Raw genomic sequence first — 15,679 nt, 5'->3', positions numbered from 1 at the left:
GAGTAGAGGATGCTGAGAATCAAATCAGCAATTTGGAACATGAGGAAACAAAAAACACCCAACCAGAAGAGCAAAATGAAAAAAGCATCCAGAAATATGAACATAGTATAAGGAGCCTCTGGGACAGCTTCAAGAGGCCCAACATTCATATTATTGGGACGCCAGAAGGGGAAGAAAGAGACCAAGAAATTGAAAACCTATTTGAAAAAATAATTACAGAAAACTTCCCCTACCTGGGGAAAGAAATTGACTTACAAGTCCAGGAAGCGCAGAGGGTCCCAAACAAGAGGAACCCAAAGAGGCCCACAGCAAGACACAACATAATTAAAATGCCAAAGGTTAAAGACAAAGAGAGAAGCTTAAAAGCAGCAAGAGAAAAGCAGTTAGTTACCTACAAGGGAGCACCCATATGACTGTCAGCTGATTTCTCAACAGAAACTTTGCAGGCCAGAAGGGAGTGGCAAGAAATATTCAAAGTGATGAAAAACTTGGAACTACAACCAAGATTACTCTACCCAGCAAAGCTATCATTTAGAATTGAAGGTCAAATAAAGAGCTTCTCAGACAAGGAAAAGCTAAAGGAGTTCATCACCACCAAACCAGCACTACAGGAAATGTTGAAGGGCCTTCATTAAGAAGAAGCTAATGAACAAAAGAATCTGATGAACTAAATAGATCCAGAGACATTGACACATGTAACAGATGATCATATTTCAGGGGAAAGAGGGAAGGGGGTGGAGGGTGGGAAGAGATTAACCAAAGAATTTATATGTATAACCCATGGACACAGTTAATAACGGGGTGAAGGTCTGGGAAGGGGGTGGGAGGGAAGTGGAGGGGATCAATTAGGGGGGGATGGTATACCTGTAATACTCTCAACAATAAAGATAAATTTTTTTAAAAAATAATTAAAATGGCAATAAATAAGGACCTATCAATAATAACCTTAAGGACTTTAAGGGAGAGATCAACAGCAATACAGTCATAGTCATGGGCTTTAACATCCCACTGACTTCACTGATAGATCTTCCAGACAAAAGTCAACAGAAACAGTGACTCTAAATGGCACACTAGATCAGATGGATTTAATTTCACCCCAAAGCTGCAGAATATACATTCTCCTCAAGTGCACATGGGTCATGCTCAAAGACAGACCACATGTTAGGACAAAAAACAAGTCTCTACGAGTTCAAGAAGATTGAAATCATATCAAGCATCTCAGATCACAATGGCATGAAATTAGAAATCAACTACAGTAAAAACACTCAAAAACATTCAAGCACATGGAGGCTAAATAGCATGTTATAGAAACAAGTGAAAATGAACACACAACAACCCAAAATCTATGGGATACAGCAAAGGCAGCCCTAAGAGGGAAGTTCATAGTACTACAGGTCTACCTCAAAAAGCAAGAAAATTTTTTGGTAAACTATCTAACCCTACAACTTAAAGAATTAGAAAGCTCCCCTGGTGAAACCATTCAGACCAGAGCTTTTGTTTGCTGGGAGTTTTTTTATTACTGCTTCGCTATCATCCGTTGTAATTAACCTATTCAGGTTTTCTGATTCTTCTTGATTCAGTTTTACATGATCTCACTCATATGTGAAATCTAATAAACAAAATAGACTAGGGAACAAAATAGATCCAGAGACAGAGAAGCATGGAACAGACTGATGGATCTCAGTGGGAAGGCAGGGATGGAGGAGTGAGTGGGGAGAGATTAATCAAAGAATTTATATGCATATATGCATAACCCAGGGACACAGACAATAGTGTGTTGAAGGCCTGGGGGCAGTGTATGTAGGGTGGAAGGGATTAATTGGGGAAATAAAAGGGGATATCTGTAATATTTTTGGCAATAAAGATAAATTTAAAAATATTTTTAAAAATCTGTTTGATACAAAAACAAAGATATAAAGACTATAAAAATGTGTGTAAGGATGCTCATCAAATCGTTGTCTGTGTAGCAAAGTCCCAAATGCTACTAACACCAAAACTTGGATGTTCAGAAAAAATGCAACTCTTCTGTTTTATTATAACTTATGACTTCCCAAGCTCCCCCCTGCTCAGGGTAAGCTGATAAATAAAACAATCACTTCAGGTTTAATAGAATATTGGTCTCCTGACCTGAGGGTGTGTGGGACAAAGTGTTTGTGGTTGATATTATGCTATGGAGTGAAATTGGCCCCTTTGTCTCAGCTTGCAAGTGTGAGCTGGCACCCACTGGTGTCCACAGGGATGTAGTTATCCTCTTGTTCCTTGTTGTCTCTTGTCTCTTCCTCCCCGGCCCTTGGCCTCTAGTGCAACCCATGGTCTTTTGTTTTGAGCAATGCTCTCGGTAGTCTCTGTCAGACCTTTCCCCTAGCTTTGGTGTAGTCTTAACCAAGTTCACTTTGCCATAAAATAAGCCAAGTGGCTGGCGGCTCTCTGGATCTCACCTCAGTATCAATTAGAATATGAATTCAGTGTTTCTTTCTTTTTGCATTTTTCATGTAGTAAATTTCTAACCTCCTGCAATTCATCAGCTCAGAAAATAAATGACAACTCCATCCCTTCACCTGCTTAGGTCAAAAGCCTGGGAGGCATTCTTGAAACTTCATCTATCCCATAACCAAATCCTGCCAGCTTTCCCTTCACAGTATCTTCAGAATCTGACACTTCCTACAACTCCCTTGCTCCCCATTCCAGTCAAACAGAATCATCTCTCACTTGGATTTTGGTAAAACCCTCTGACTGGTGTCCCTACTTCTGTCCTCTTTCTCCTACATTCTCAACATAGCAGCAGAGATGACCCTTAAAAACAGCTATCAAATTATGTTCGTTCTCTGTTCCAAACCTTCTACTGGTTCCCTTATTGCCTCCAGGAAGAGCCCAAATTGTTTCAGTGGCCTGCAAGGCCCTGCTCTGCCCTTCCTTGACTAGTTTATTGAACATACCAGGGGTGCTCTTGTTCCAGCACCTATGCCCTGGAGCACCTTCTTCCTGGAATGCCTGTTGCTCCGAATAATCTTAATCTTCTCACTAGCATGGACGCTCCACAGGAACCAGGATTAGTGTCTGTTTTTTGTTTTGTTTTTTTAAACAGTTTTCCAAAAAAATTTTCTTGCTTTTCATAGTAGTGCTATGAACTTCCCTCTTAGGACTGCTTTCACTGTATCCCATAGATTTGGGGTTGTTGCATGTTCATTTTCATTTGTTTCCATAACATGCTTTTAGCCTCCATGTGTTTGAATGTTTTTGTGTGTTTTTACTGTAGTTGATTTCTAATTTCATGCCACTGTGATCTGAGATGCTTGATATGATTTCAATCTTCTTGAACTCCTAGAGACTGGTTTTGTGTCCTAACATGTGGTCTGTCTTTGAGCATGACCCATGTGCACTTGAGGAGAATGTGTATTCTGCAGCTTTGGGGTGAAATGTTCTGTAAATATCAATTAAATCCATCTGATCTAGTGTGCCATTTAGAGTCACTGTTTCTGTTGACTTTTGTCTGGAAGATCTATCAGTGAAGTCAGTGGGATGTTAAAACCCATGACTATGATTGTATTGCTGTTGATCTCTCCCTTAAAGTCCTTAAGGTTGTTATTCGTAGGCCCTTATTTATTGCCATTTTAATTCTTTTTTTAAAAAAAAACTTTTTGTTGTTGTTGTTCAGTCTAAAGTGACATTTTATTTTTTTGTGTTTTTTCTTTTGTTGTTCAAAATATTACAGATGCTCCTTTTTCTACCCAATGGCCCATTCAAACTCACCCCACCCCCTCCCCAGTCCCTCTCCACACCATTGTCCCTGTCTTTGGGTTGTGCATATATGCATATAAGTTCTTTGGTTAATCTCTCCCCCCCCAACCCACCTGTCCTCCTCCATCCATCTGAGATTCGTCAGTTTGATCCATGCTTCCATGTCGTTGAATCATTTCTGTTCATCAGTTTATTAACTTCTTTAGATTCCACATATAAGGGAGATCACATGATGTTTGTTTTTCTCTGCCTGGCTTATTTTGTTTAGTATAATATTCTCCAGATCCATCGATACTGTCCCAAAGGGTAAGAGATCCTTCTTCTTTACAGCTGCATAGTATTCCATGATATAAATGTGCCACAGCTTTCTTATTCACTCATCTACTGATGGGCACTTGGGCTGTTTCCAGATCTTAGCTATTGTAAATTGTGCTCCTGTGAACATAGTGGTGCATATATTCTTTCTGATTAGTATTTCAGAATTCTTAAGATATATTCCCAGAAGTGGAATCACCGGGTCAAAAGGCAGCTCCATTTCTAATTTTTTGAGAAATCTCCATACTGTTTTCCATAGTGGTTGCAGCAGTCTGCATTCCCACCAGCAGTGTACTAGGGGCCCCTTTCTCCACATCCTTGCCAGCACATGTTGCTTGTTGATTTGTTGATGGGAGCCGTTCTTACAGGTATGAAGTGATACCTCAATGTGGTTTTAATTTACATCTCTCTGATGATTAGCAACGTTGAACGTTTTCTCATATGTCTCTTGACCATCTGGATGTCCTATTTGGAGAAGTGTCTATTCAGGTCCTTTGCCCATTTTTTAATTGGATTGTTTGTCTTCCTCTTGCTGAGTGCTATGAGTTCTTTGTACACTTTGGAAATTAGCCCCTTACCAGATACATGCTTGGCAATATGTTTTCCCAGAAAGTGAGGTTCTTTTGTATTTTGAGGCAGGTTTCTTTTGCTGTGCAGAAGCTTTTTAGTTTGATGTAGTCCCATATGTTTATTTTTTCTTTTGTTTCTCTTGCCCTAGGAGATGTATCAGTGAAAAGTCCACTACATGAGATGTCTGTGACTTTACTGCCTATGTTTTCTTCCAGGATTTTTATGGTTTCGTGACTTACATTTAAGTCTTTTATCCATTTTGAGTTTATTTTTGTGTATGGTGAAAGTTGGTGGTCTAGTTTCATTCTTTTGCATGTATCTGTCCAATTTCCCCAGCACCACTTATTGAAGAGACTGTCTTTACTCCATTGTATGCTCTTTCCTCCTTTGTCAAATATTAACTGACCATAATGGCGTGGGCCTATTTCTGGGGTCTCTGTTCTGTTCTATTGGTCTATATGTCTGGTGTTGTACCAATACCAGGCTGTTTTGATTACAATGACTTTGTAGTACATTTTTATATCCGGTAATGTGATCCCTCCCACTCTGTTCTTCTTTCTCAAGATGGCTGCAGCTATTCAGGGTCTTTTTTGATTCCGCATAAATTTTTGGAATATTTGTTCTAGGTCTGTGAAATATGCTGTTGGTATTTTAATAGGAATTCCATTGAATCTATAAATTGTTTTGTGTAATATGGACATTTTAATAATATTAATTCTTTCAATCTATGAGCATGGTATATTCTCCACTTATTTATTTCTTCTTCTCTTTCTTTCTTCAGTGTCCTGTAGTTTTCCAAGTACAGGTCTTTTATATCCTTGGTTAAGTTTATTCCTAGGTATCTTATTTTTTAGTTGCAATGGTAAATGGTAATTTTTTTAGTTTTTCTTTCTGGTAAATGGTAATTTTTTTAGTTTTTCTTTCTTTAGTTTTTTTAGTTTTTCTTTTTTAGTTTAGTCTTTCTTTCATAAGCATGCCACCTATTTCCGGATGTTGATTTTGTATCCAGCTACCTTGCCAAATTCATTAATCAAATCTAGTAGTATTTTGATGGAGTCTTTAGGGTCTTCTATGTACAATATCATGTCACCTGCAAATAATGACAGTTTTACTTCCTCCTTTCCAATTTGGATACCTTTTATGTTTTCTTCCTCTCTGTTGACTGTGGCAAGGACTTCCAGTACTATGTTGAATAAGAGTGGTGAAATTGGACATCCCTGTCTTGTTCCTGATTTTAAGGGAAATGGTTTTAGTTTTTGACCATTGAGTATGATGTTGGCTGTAGGTTTGTCATATATGGCCTTAATTATGTTGAGATATGATCCCTCTATTCCCACTTTGCTGAGAGTTTTTATCAGAAATGGGTGCTGGATTTTGTTGAATGCTTTTTCTACATCTATTGATAAGATCATATGATTTTTGTCCTTCATTTTGTTTATGTGATGTAACACATTTATTGATTTGCAGATGTTATAACAGCCTTGCATCCCTGGAGTAAATCCCACTTGGTTGTGGTGTATGGCCTTTTAAATGAATTGCTGGATCTGGTTTGCTAGTATTTTGTTGAGGATTTTAGCATCTATGTTTATCAGGGCTAATGTCCTGTAATTTTCTTTCTTTGTAGTTTTGTGTGGTTTTTTTAATCTGGTTTTGGTATTAAGATGATGCTGGCCTCATAAAAAGAGTTTGGGAGTTTTCCCTCCTCTTGAATTTTCTGGAATACTTTGAGTAGAGTAGATGTTAATTCTTCTTTGAATGTTTGGTAAAACTCACCTGTAAATTCATCTGGTTCAGGACTTTTGTTTGCTAAGAGGCTTTTAATTATTGCTTCAATTTCATTTGTTTCATTGGCCTATTCAGGTTTTCTGCCTCTTCTTGATTCAGCTTTGGAAGGTTGTATGCTTCTAGGAATTTGTCCATTTCACCCATGTTGTCCAGTTTGTTGGCATATAGTTACTCATAGTATTTTCTTACTATCCTTTGTATTTCTGTTGGGTCAGTTGTTATATTGCCTATTTCATTTCTGATTTTATTTATTTGGGCCCTCTCTCTTTGTTTCTTAGTGAGACTGGCTAAAGGTGCATCAACCTTATTTATCTTTTCAAAGAACCAGCTCTTGATTTTATTGATTTTTTTGTATTGTTTTTTTTAGTCTCTATGTCATTAATTTCTGCTCTGATCTTTATTATTTCCTTCCTTCTACTTCCCCGGGGCTTTTCTTGCTGTTCTCATTCTTAGATCTTTTAGTTGTTGTGTTAGATGGTTTATTAGAGCTTTTTCTTGTTTCTTGAGATATGCTTGTACTGCTATGAACTTTTCTCTCAGGGCTGCTTTTGCTGTGTCATAGATTTTGGGTTGTTGTCTGTTCATTTTATTTTTTTTCCATGAAGTGTTTGATTTCTTCCTTGGACTCATTGGTAACCCACTCATTGTTTAACAATATGCTATTTTTAAAAAATAAAAATAATATGCTATTTAGCCTCCATGTGTTTGAATATTTTTGAGTTTTTTTATAGTGGTTAATTTCTAGTTTCATGGTGTCGTGATCAGAGAAGATGCTTGATATGATTTCAATCTTCTTGAATTTGTAGAGAATTGCTTTGTGCCCTAACATGTGGTCTATTTTTGAGAATGTTCCATGTGCGCTTGAGAAAGAATGTGTATTCTGCTGCTTTGGGATGAAATGTTCTGTAAATTTCAATTAAATCCATTAGATCTAGTGAGTCATTTAAGGTCTGTGTTTCCCTGTTGATTTTTTGTCTTGATGATCTGTCCAATGCTGACAGTGGGGTGTTAAAGTTCCCTACCATGATTATGTTGCTGTAAATTGTCCCTTTAAAGTCCACCAAGAATTCTTTTTATATATTTAGGTGTTCCTATGTTGGGTGCATATATGTTTATAAGGGTTATTTCCTCCTGTAGGATTGATCCCTTTAGTATTATGTAGTGACCATCTTTGTCTCTGAATTTTGAAGTTTTTTTGGTCAGAAATAAATATTGTTACTCCAGCTTCCTTTTTCATTTCCTTTTGCATGGAATATTTTATTCCATCCCTTCACTTTTAGCATCTGTAAATTTTTTGCTCTCAGATGGGTCTCTTGTAGACAGCATATATTTGGGTCCTGTTTTCTTATCCATTCAGCTACTCTATGTCTTTTGATTGGACAATCCATTTCGTTTACATTTAAGGTTACTATTGATGTATACTTATTGCTATATTAATTAGTTATGCCTATGTTTCTCTATTTCTTCTTATTATTACAGCAGTCACTTTATCATTTCCTGCAACGCTGGTTTGGTGGTGATATACTCCTTTAGCCTCTTTTTGTCTGGGAAGCTCTTTATTTCACCATCTATTTTGAATGATAGTCTTGCTGGATAGAGTAGTCTTGGTTTCAGATCCTTGCTTTGCATTACCTTGAATACTTCATGCCATTCCCTTCTGGCCTGTAGAGTTTCTGATGAGAAGTCAGCTGACAGCCTTAAGTGAGCTCCTTTGTAGGTAACAGATTGCTTTTCTCTTGCTGCCTTTAAGATTCTCTCTTTGTCTTGAATTTTTGGCATCTTAATTATGATGTGTCTGGGCATGGTCCTCTTTGGGTCTGTCTTGCTTGGCACTCTCTGTCCCTCCCAAACTTGTCTGACTTTTTCCTTGATCAGGTTAGGGAAGTTTTTGCCATTATTTCTTCAAACAGGTCCTCTAACCCTTGCTCAGTTTTGACCTCTTTTGGCACTCCTATAATGTAAATATTGTTATGTTTCATGTTGTCCCAAAGCTCCCTTAGACTGTCCTCCTGTTTTTTAATTGTTTTTTTCTTTTTGGGTCTCTGAATGAGTGATATTCTTATACCCTGTCTTCTAATTCGCTGATCCAATCCTTAGCTTCCTCTAATCTGCTGTTTATTCCTTCTAATGTATTCTTTATTTCTGCTATGTCAATCTTCATTTCTAAGTGGTCATTTTCCATAGTCTCCATATCTTTTTTTTTTTTAATCTTTTTTTTTTTTTTAAATATGTCTTTATTTATTTTAGAGAGAGGAAAGGAGAGGGATAGAGAGATGGAAACATCAATGATGAGAGTCATTTATCAGCTGCAGCCCGCAATCCAGGCATGTACCCTGACCGGGAATCGAACCCCGATCACCTGGATCCTTGGTCGACACTCAACCGCTGAGCCAAGCCCGGCAGGGCCATAGTCTCCATATCTTTTTTCATGCTGTTGAACACCTTTACAATCAGTATTCTGAACTCTATATCTGATAGATTGCTTATCTCCATTTCATTTAGCTCTTTTTCTGGAGACTATTCTTGCTCTTTCATTTGGGCTTGCTTTTTGTCTCCCCAGTTTGGCTGCCTATTTGGGTTTGTTTCTATGTATTAGGTAGACCTGCTAGGCCTCTGAGTCTTTTTAGATGGTCTCTGGTGCAGACCAATGTCAGACACTGTTTGTGGCTGGCCTTGAGTACCCTATTTGGAGTTATCAACAACCCATGCACTGCTTGAGGTTCCCTCTGTTTGGGTTGGGTGTGTTTGGACAGGACCAAGATGCACACCAAAGTCTGCTTTTCCAAGTCCTGGGTCCAGAAGCAGATCAGGCAAAGACTCAAAGCACTCTGAGGTCTGTCTCTGCCTGCAGGCTGACTAATCTGATTCTCTTAATGAGCTTCAGACTGTAGAAACTCCACAGGGTGGAGCGGCTGATTATTATCAGTCTCTTAATGAGCCTCTATAGTCTTTATATCTTGTCCAAGTTCCTTAAGTTGCTGAATGTGGAATTGTCGTGTTATAGACTATGACCATTTTATGTTTTTTATATTGTTCTAGATAATGGTTGTAACAATTTACACTCCAGGCTCACAGCCCTCCCTACTCTTACTGTCCTGAACATTTTATTTCCTTGGTTTTCTTTATATTTTTGCCAATTATGTTTGGCAATATATATTTAAATTTGCCTTTACTTTTTTAAATACTTGGGGTAGCCATAGGCTTGATGCCCCAAAATTTTTAAACTTCTTTTTTGAAGTATAATGTACCTACAGAAAAGAGCACAGATCATAAGTTTTCAGCTCTAAGAATTACCACACAGTAAACAAATTCATCATCCTCCCACAATTCGCATCACCAGCCCCTCCTCACCCCTTATTTAACCCCTGACCTGTTTTCTAACACAATAGCCTTGCCTGTTTTTAAATTTCATGAAGACTAAATCATATGTATCTATTAATCTGTGATTTTCTCCTTTTACTTGCTTTATGTTTTACGATCCATCCATGTTGATGCTTGCAGTAGTAGTTAGTCCATTTTCATCCATTCTGTGTAACATCCTATTATATGAAAAGAGCTCTACTCATTTAGACCATCAACTGTAGAAGGATATTTGTATTGTTTCTGGGGGGTTTTCCTAATCTAAATAAAGCTTCTATAAATATTATTGCAGGTCTTGTGGTGCATACATGCAAGAATTTCTCTAAAGAATACTCCCTGTGATTGACTTGCTGGGTCAAAAGGTAAGTGCATGTTTCACTGCATTATACAACGCCAGCTTCCCAAAGAGATTACATGAATTTATACTCCTACCAGCAGTAGGAGTAATGTTCCCATTATCCCTCATCCTTGAGAACATGCAGTGTCATCAGTTGTTTTAATGTTTTGCCAATCTTATGGATGAGAAATTAATTGTAGTTTCATTTATTCCTTATTTATAAGCAGGAATTCTTTATATATTCTGTATGCAAATGTTTTGTGGGTTATAGATGTGGAAAATATCTTCTCCCAGTTTGAGGAAGGTATTTTCACTCTCGATATGATGTATTTTGATGAGTGGAAGTACTTATTTTAATGTAGTCAAATTTGGCAATCATTTTTCTCTGTTAATGTTGTTGTTGTCTGTTTAAGAAACCCTTTTTTACCACAAAACCATAAAGGAAGTCTCCTATATTGTCTTCTAGAAGCTTTATAGTTTTGCCTTTCATATTTAAGTCCTTAAGCTACTTGGAATTAATTTGTGTAAGGTGTGAGGTAGAGTTCAATTTCATTTTTTTTTAATATTGTGGGAAGCTATCCTTTTCCACTCATGAACTTTGAACTGAACTTCTGTGCCTAAAGGCAGTTCTGGGAATTGAGAAAAACTTGCAATAAATTCCAAGAAGCAATAAATTCCGAGGAGCAAAATCAGATTCTAAGCAGTGAGCACCCTGAACTGGAACTGGCCAACCAGAAAAAGTCATGGGAATGTTGAAAAAAGACAAGCTGTATAACCACCCATCCTCTGAGTCAGCTGACTTGCTTTCCCAGTACTTTTCCACCCTGAGCTTTGCCTCAACAAAAACTTTAAATTATGTTCAAGGAGTCACCCTCTCTGAACTTCTTCCAACTGCAGACATTTGGAAAGTGTTTGCGTTCACCTCTAACCAGTCTCAGTTTCTGTTTTGATAATAGGGCTCCCCGATATGCCCAGTACCACTTATTGCAAGTCTGTCTCTTTCCTACTGCTCTGCAGTGCCACCTGTCTTGTTACCAAGGGTCTAAATATGCATAAATCAGCTTCTAATCTCTCTTCTGTTCCACTGGTCTATATGTCTGTTTCTGTGCCTATACCACACTCTCTTAATTACCATAGTTTTCTTACAGGTTTTGCTGTCTGGAAGGCAGGTCTCCCCACCCTGTTCTTCTACAATGCTTTTGCTCTTCTTGTTGTTTACAACTCCATACATATTTTTTAATTAGTTGTCAAGTTTCGCAAAACATATCTGTTGAAATTTTTATTGGAATTGCATTCAATCTACTGGTCAATTTGGGGAGAACTTCATGAAACTGAGCCTTCTGAACCACAAACATGACTTATCTCTCTATTTTTAGCTTTTCTTTAATGGATTCCAATAGAGTTTTACAATTCTCTCCATACAGTCTGTATAGACAGATTTATTCCCAGGTATTTGATCATTTTAGATGTTGTAATGAATGATTTTGTGTGTTTTTTAATTCTCACCTGAGGATATTTTTTCCATTGCTTTTCAGAAGGAGTAGAAGGGAGAGAGAGAGAGAGAGAGAGAAACATCTATGTAAGAGAGACACATCCATTGGTTGCCTCTCACACATGCTCTGACCAGGGCTGGGAATGGAGCCTGCAACCGAGGTAGGTGCCCTTGGCCAGAATCGAACCTGGGACCCTTCAGTTTGTGGGCCAACACTCTAACCACTGAGCAAACTGACTAGGGCATGAATGGTATTTTTTCAATTATGTTTTCTGTGTTGCTGGTGTACAGAAATGCAATTAATTTCTGTATAATTACTGTAGCCAGCAACCTTACTAATAGTGCTTATAATTTTAATAATTTATCTGTAGGTTTTCAAATATTCTACAAAGACAATAAGTAACTGCAGCTAATAACAATTTTGTTTCTCCTTTCCCAATCTTTATGCCTTTATACTTTTATTATGCCTTACTGTGCTGGATAGGACTTACAATACAATGTGAAAAAATAGTGGTTATAGAAGCATTCTTGTCTTGTTCAAAATCTTAAAGGAAATACATTCAGCTTTCACCACTAAGATATTTGTTGTAGATATTTTTACAAATAACTCTGAAAAATCAGATTAAGGATGCTTTCTTCTATGCCTAGTTTGTTAAAAGTTTTTTTTTACTACCATGAATAGATGTTGAATTACACTGAATATTTTTTACCTACTGAGATTACATGATTTTTCCCATTAACGTGTTAACGTGGTAAATTGAGTTAATAAATTTTCTAATGTGAAGCTAATCTTGAATTCCTGTATCTGAAGTTTTTGGTCTTATTTGGTTATCTGTAGTTTCTACTGGATCTCACCCATGGGGCCTTGTTTCTTTGTGTGTAGTGATATGTTTTTTTACTGTTAGCTGCACATTTTCTTGTCAAATACTTGTAGAAATGAAGACTTGGTATTAATGAAGACTTCTCCAGAAAGTTCTTGTGTTTCTGACAGGCATCTTGGGACTCTATTAGTCAAGAAATCACTTAAAGTTAAATTATCCACTTAAGGCTTGTCAGGCCACCCCGGTAATGTGACTTTGGGCTACCAACCAGTGTAAGGGCCAATCTGTACTTATAAAATCTCAAGGAAGAGTTTTTTTCTCCCCTTGTGGTAGATTCGATTAGTAGTGCTGCAGAAAATAAGTTAGTGGTTGCCAGGGGCCTGGGGAGGAGGACTGAGGAATGACTGAATGATGGGTATGGGGTTTCCTTTAAGGTTGTTGAAAATGTTCTGAAATTAGAGAATGGTGATGGTTGTACAAGTCTGTGATTATACTAAAAACCACTTGACTCGTTCATTTTAAATGGGTGGATTTTATGGAAAGACAGAAAGAAACTATTTCTTAAGTATTGATATCAATCAGTATAGTTACTTAACATATAAAAATGGGGAAACTGAACCCAATTTATATCCCTCAAACTCAATCTGAACAGACTCATGGAGGCTCTGAGTCCTACCGCTTCTGGACTCAACACTGAGCTGTGGCATGTGGGATCTGACTCCCTAGTGACAGCCAGGACCAAGGTAACAAAACTCAGAGGTGTGAAGAAATTAACACTCTGTTGGGTGAACTTTGGCCAGGTCAAAACCTGCTGGCAGATCAATTCCTTTCCCTTCCTTGACAGTTTTGCTTCAGGCTTTGTTTTCCTATGAACCCAGAAACCAATCTTCCAGCTGTAAAATCTTGAGTCAGTCCTCAAAGGAGGCCTGCTTCACGGGGAGATGGGGCAAGTGAGGGATGGTTTGACTTAGGAGAAGGGGTGAGGCCACGGGCACTACCAGTTCCCTTTCAGGACAAACAAGGCAATTCTGGTTCTGAATGTTTTGTATGTACATAAAGGAGGGCTTGGAAAGTTACCCACCACAATAGGAAAGGTTGTTTCCTTTGGGGAGTGAGAAGGAATGAAAGAAGGATTTTTCTCCATTTTATATATTTGTGCATCTCTGATTTGTTTTCTTCTTGCTTCACTATATTTCATTGTGTTAATACTCCAGAGGTAATGGGCATTTGAGTTGTTCACAGAGTTTGCTATCAACCAAAGTATATCTGTGGCCTTTGGTGTGCATGTCCCCTCTTGCACATATTTAAAGGTTTCTTTTGGAGGGCACACGCATGTTCAATTTTAAGACATAATGGAGAACTGTTTTCCTGCTAAATACAATTTTTATTCCCACCAGCAATGTTCAACTCATATGGATTCACATCCTCTCTAACAGCTGCTACTGTTAGACCTTTTGATTTTTTATAATTGAATGGGTGTGCAGTAGTATCTCATTGTAGTCTTGATTTGCATTTCCCTTGTCGCGGAAGAGGTAGAATATCTGTTTACATGCTTATTGGTCATATGTATTTCTCTATCTATGAAATGTTTACTCATGATTTTTACCCATTTCTCTACTGGATTGTGATTTTTTATTAATTTGTGTATATACATATATATATATATATTCATCATAGGAATCCTTTGTTATTTGTGTGTATTCAAAATATTTTCTCCCAATGCACACCCAGTCTTTTTTGCTTTTTGCTTTTGTCTTTTGATGAATAAAAGTTCTTAATGTTAACAAAGTCAAAGTTATCAATATTCTGTTTTATAGTCAATGGTTTGTCTGCATTGTTTAATAAATCTTTTTCTATCTCAAAATCTAAAAGTTCTTTGCTGATGATGTTTTCTGCTTTATATGTGTGTGTGCGGCATGGAGGAGAATTACAATTTCATCTCTTTCAGTATAAATAACCATTTTCCAGCTTCACTTAATGAAAAATTCCCCTTTACTTACCTAAAATTCCACCTCTATCATATACCACAGTTCTATACATGCAAGGGTATGTTTCTGTGTTCTCTAATCTATCCCTTTGCTCAGTCTATACCTGCACTAATATCACACCCTTAAAATTTCTGTGTGTATGTGTGTGTGTGTGCGTGTGTCTTTGCCTTCTATAGTTCCTTTACACAGGGCCCCCAAAATCATTTGGTCTGGCCCTGCCAAGGCAACCGGAGGAAGGACTCGAAATTCAATAAATCTAGGAGTTTTTTTCATAGCTAATTTTTAAGTAGATAATTTTGTGTGGCCATGAATGATATTATAAATATCCAAATGGCCTTGGCAGATAAAAAGGTTCCCCACCCCTGCTAGGGCAATCTTGAGGAAGGGAGCCATTAATCATGTGAACTCGGCCTCTTACTAGACAAAATGGGGTGATCTGGCTCCAAACCTTTGCCCTTGGATTTTCTCCTGTTGAGTTACTGGAAGGTCCAAATAAGATTACATAGAGTAAAAACTGCTTATAATACTGTGAAGTTAGTAGCTTGGTGTACAGGGAACCAGGATTTCATCAGGTAAAGGTGTCTACAGACAGTGAACAGCCCTGAGCCCTGCTAAGTCCAGTAAAAAGTTTTGTCTTAATGCCATAAGGCATTAGGATAATAAGGAATCCTGCTCCGGGATTCCTGAGGAATGTCGTCTCCCTTTGCTTCCACTGATGTCTCAAAGATTTTGTGGCATTTAGCAGACATTAGCAGATGTTTTACCTAAGACAGGTAAAAACAGTTTGCTTTTGGAGGCAATCAGGTCTTTCACCGTTGAACAGCAATGTATATGTGCTGCCAAAGCGAGCACTGCACAGCAATGTAAACGACTTCGTACACCCCCCACCCCCCACCCCTGCACAGGAGCCTCAGAGGCATTTTCGCAACGTCTGGAACCCGCACCCACTTATGGATAGAACCTGGAGTCCAAACGGACGCAGTCGCAGCCCATAGATGCTTTCCTGCCATCCCCACGAATTTGGCTAGGGAGTCGGTCGTGCGCTCAACCAGCCCCAGGCTGGGGGTCCTGCGCTGTTTTGAGGTTGTTTTCTTTATTCCTCCCAGCCCCTCTGGGCTTCAGCCGCAGGGGCCTTGACCAGAGCTGCGCCTCCCTGTGGCCCTCGGGAGCCGAGAGCGGGGCGCCGCCGGGGCGGCGTAGGCGGGTGCAGAGGCGGGGCGACGGCGGTGGCGGGCCCAGGCGCCCGAGGGGTGGAGACTGGCCCGGCCGCGCC

This window comes from Miniopterus natalensis, chromosome X (assembly GCF_054644295.1).
Source record: "Miniopterus natalensis isolate mMinNat1 chromosome X, mMinNat1.hap1, whole genome shotgun sequence".
NCBI lineage: Eukaryota > Metazoa > Chordata > Mammalia > Chiroptera > Miniopteridae > Miniopterus > Miniopterus natalensis.
This window is presented reverse-complemented; position numbering follows the sequence as displayed.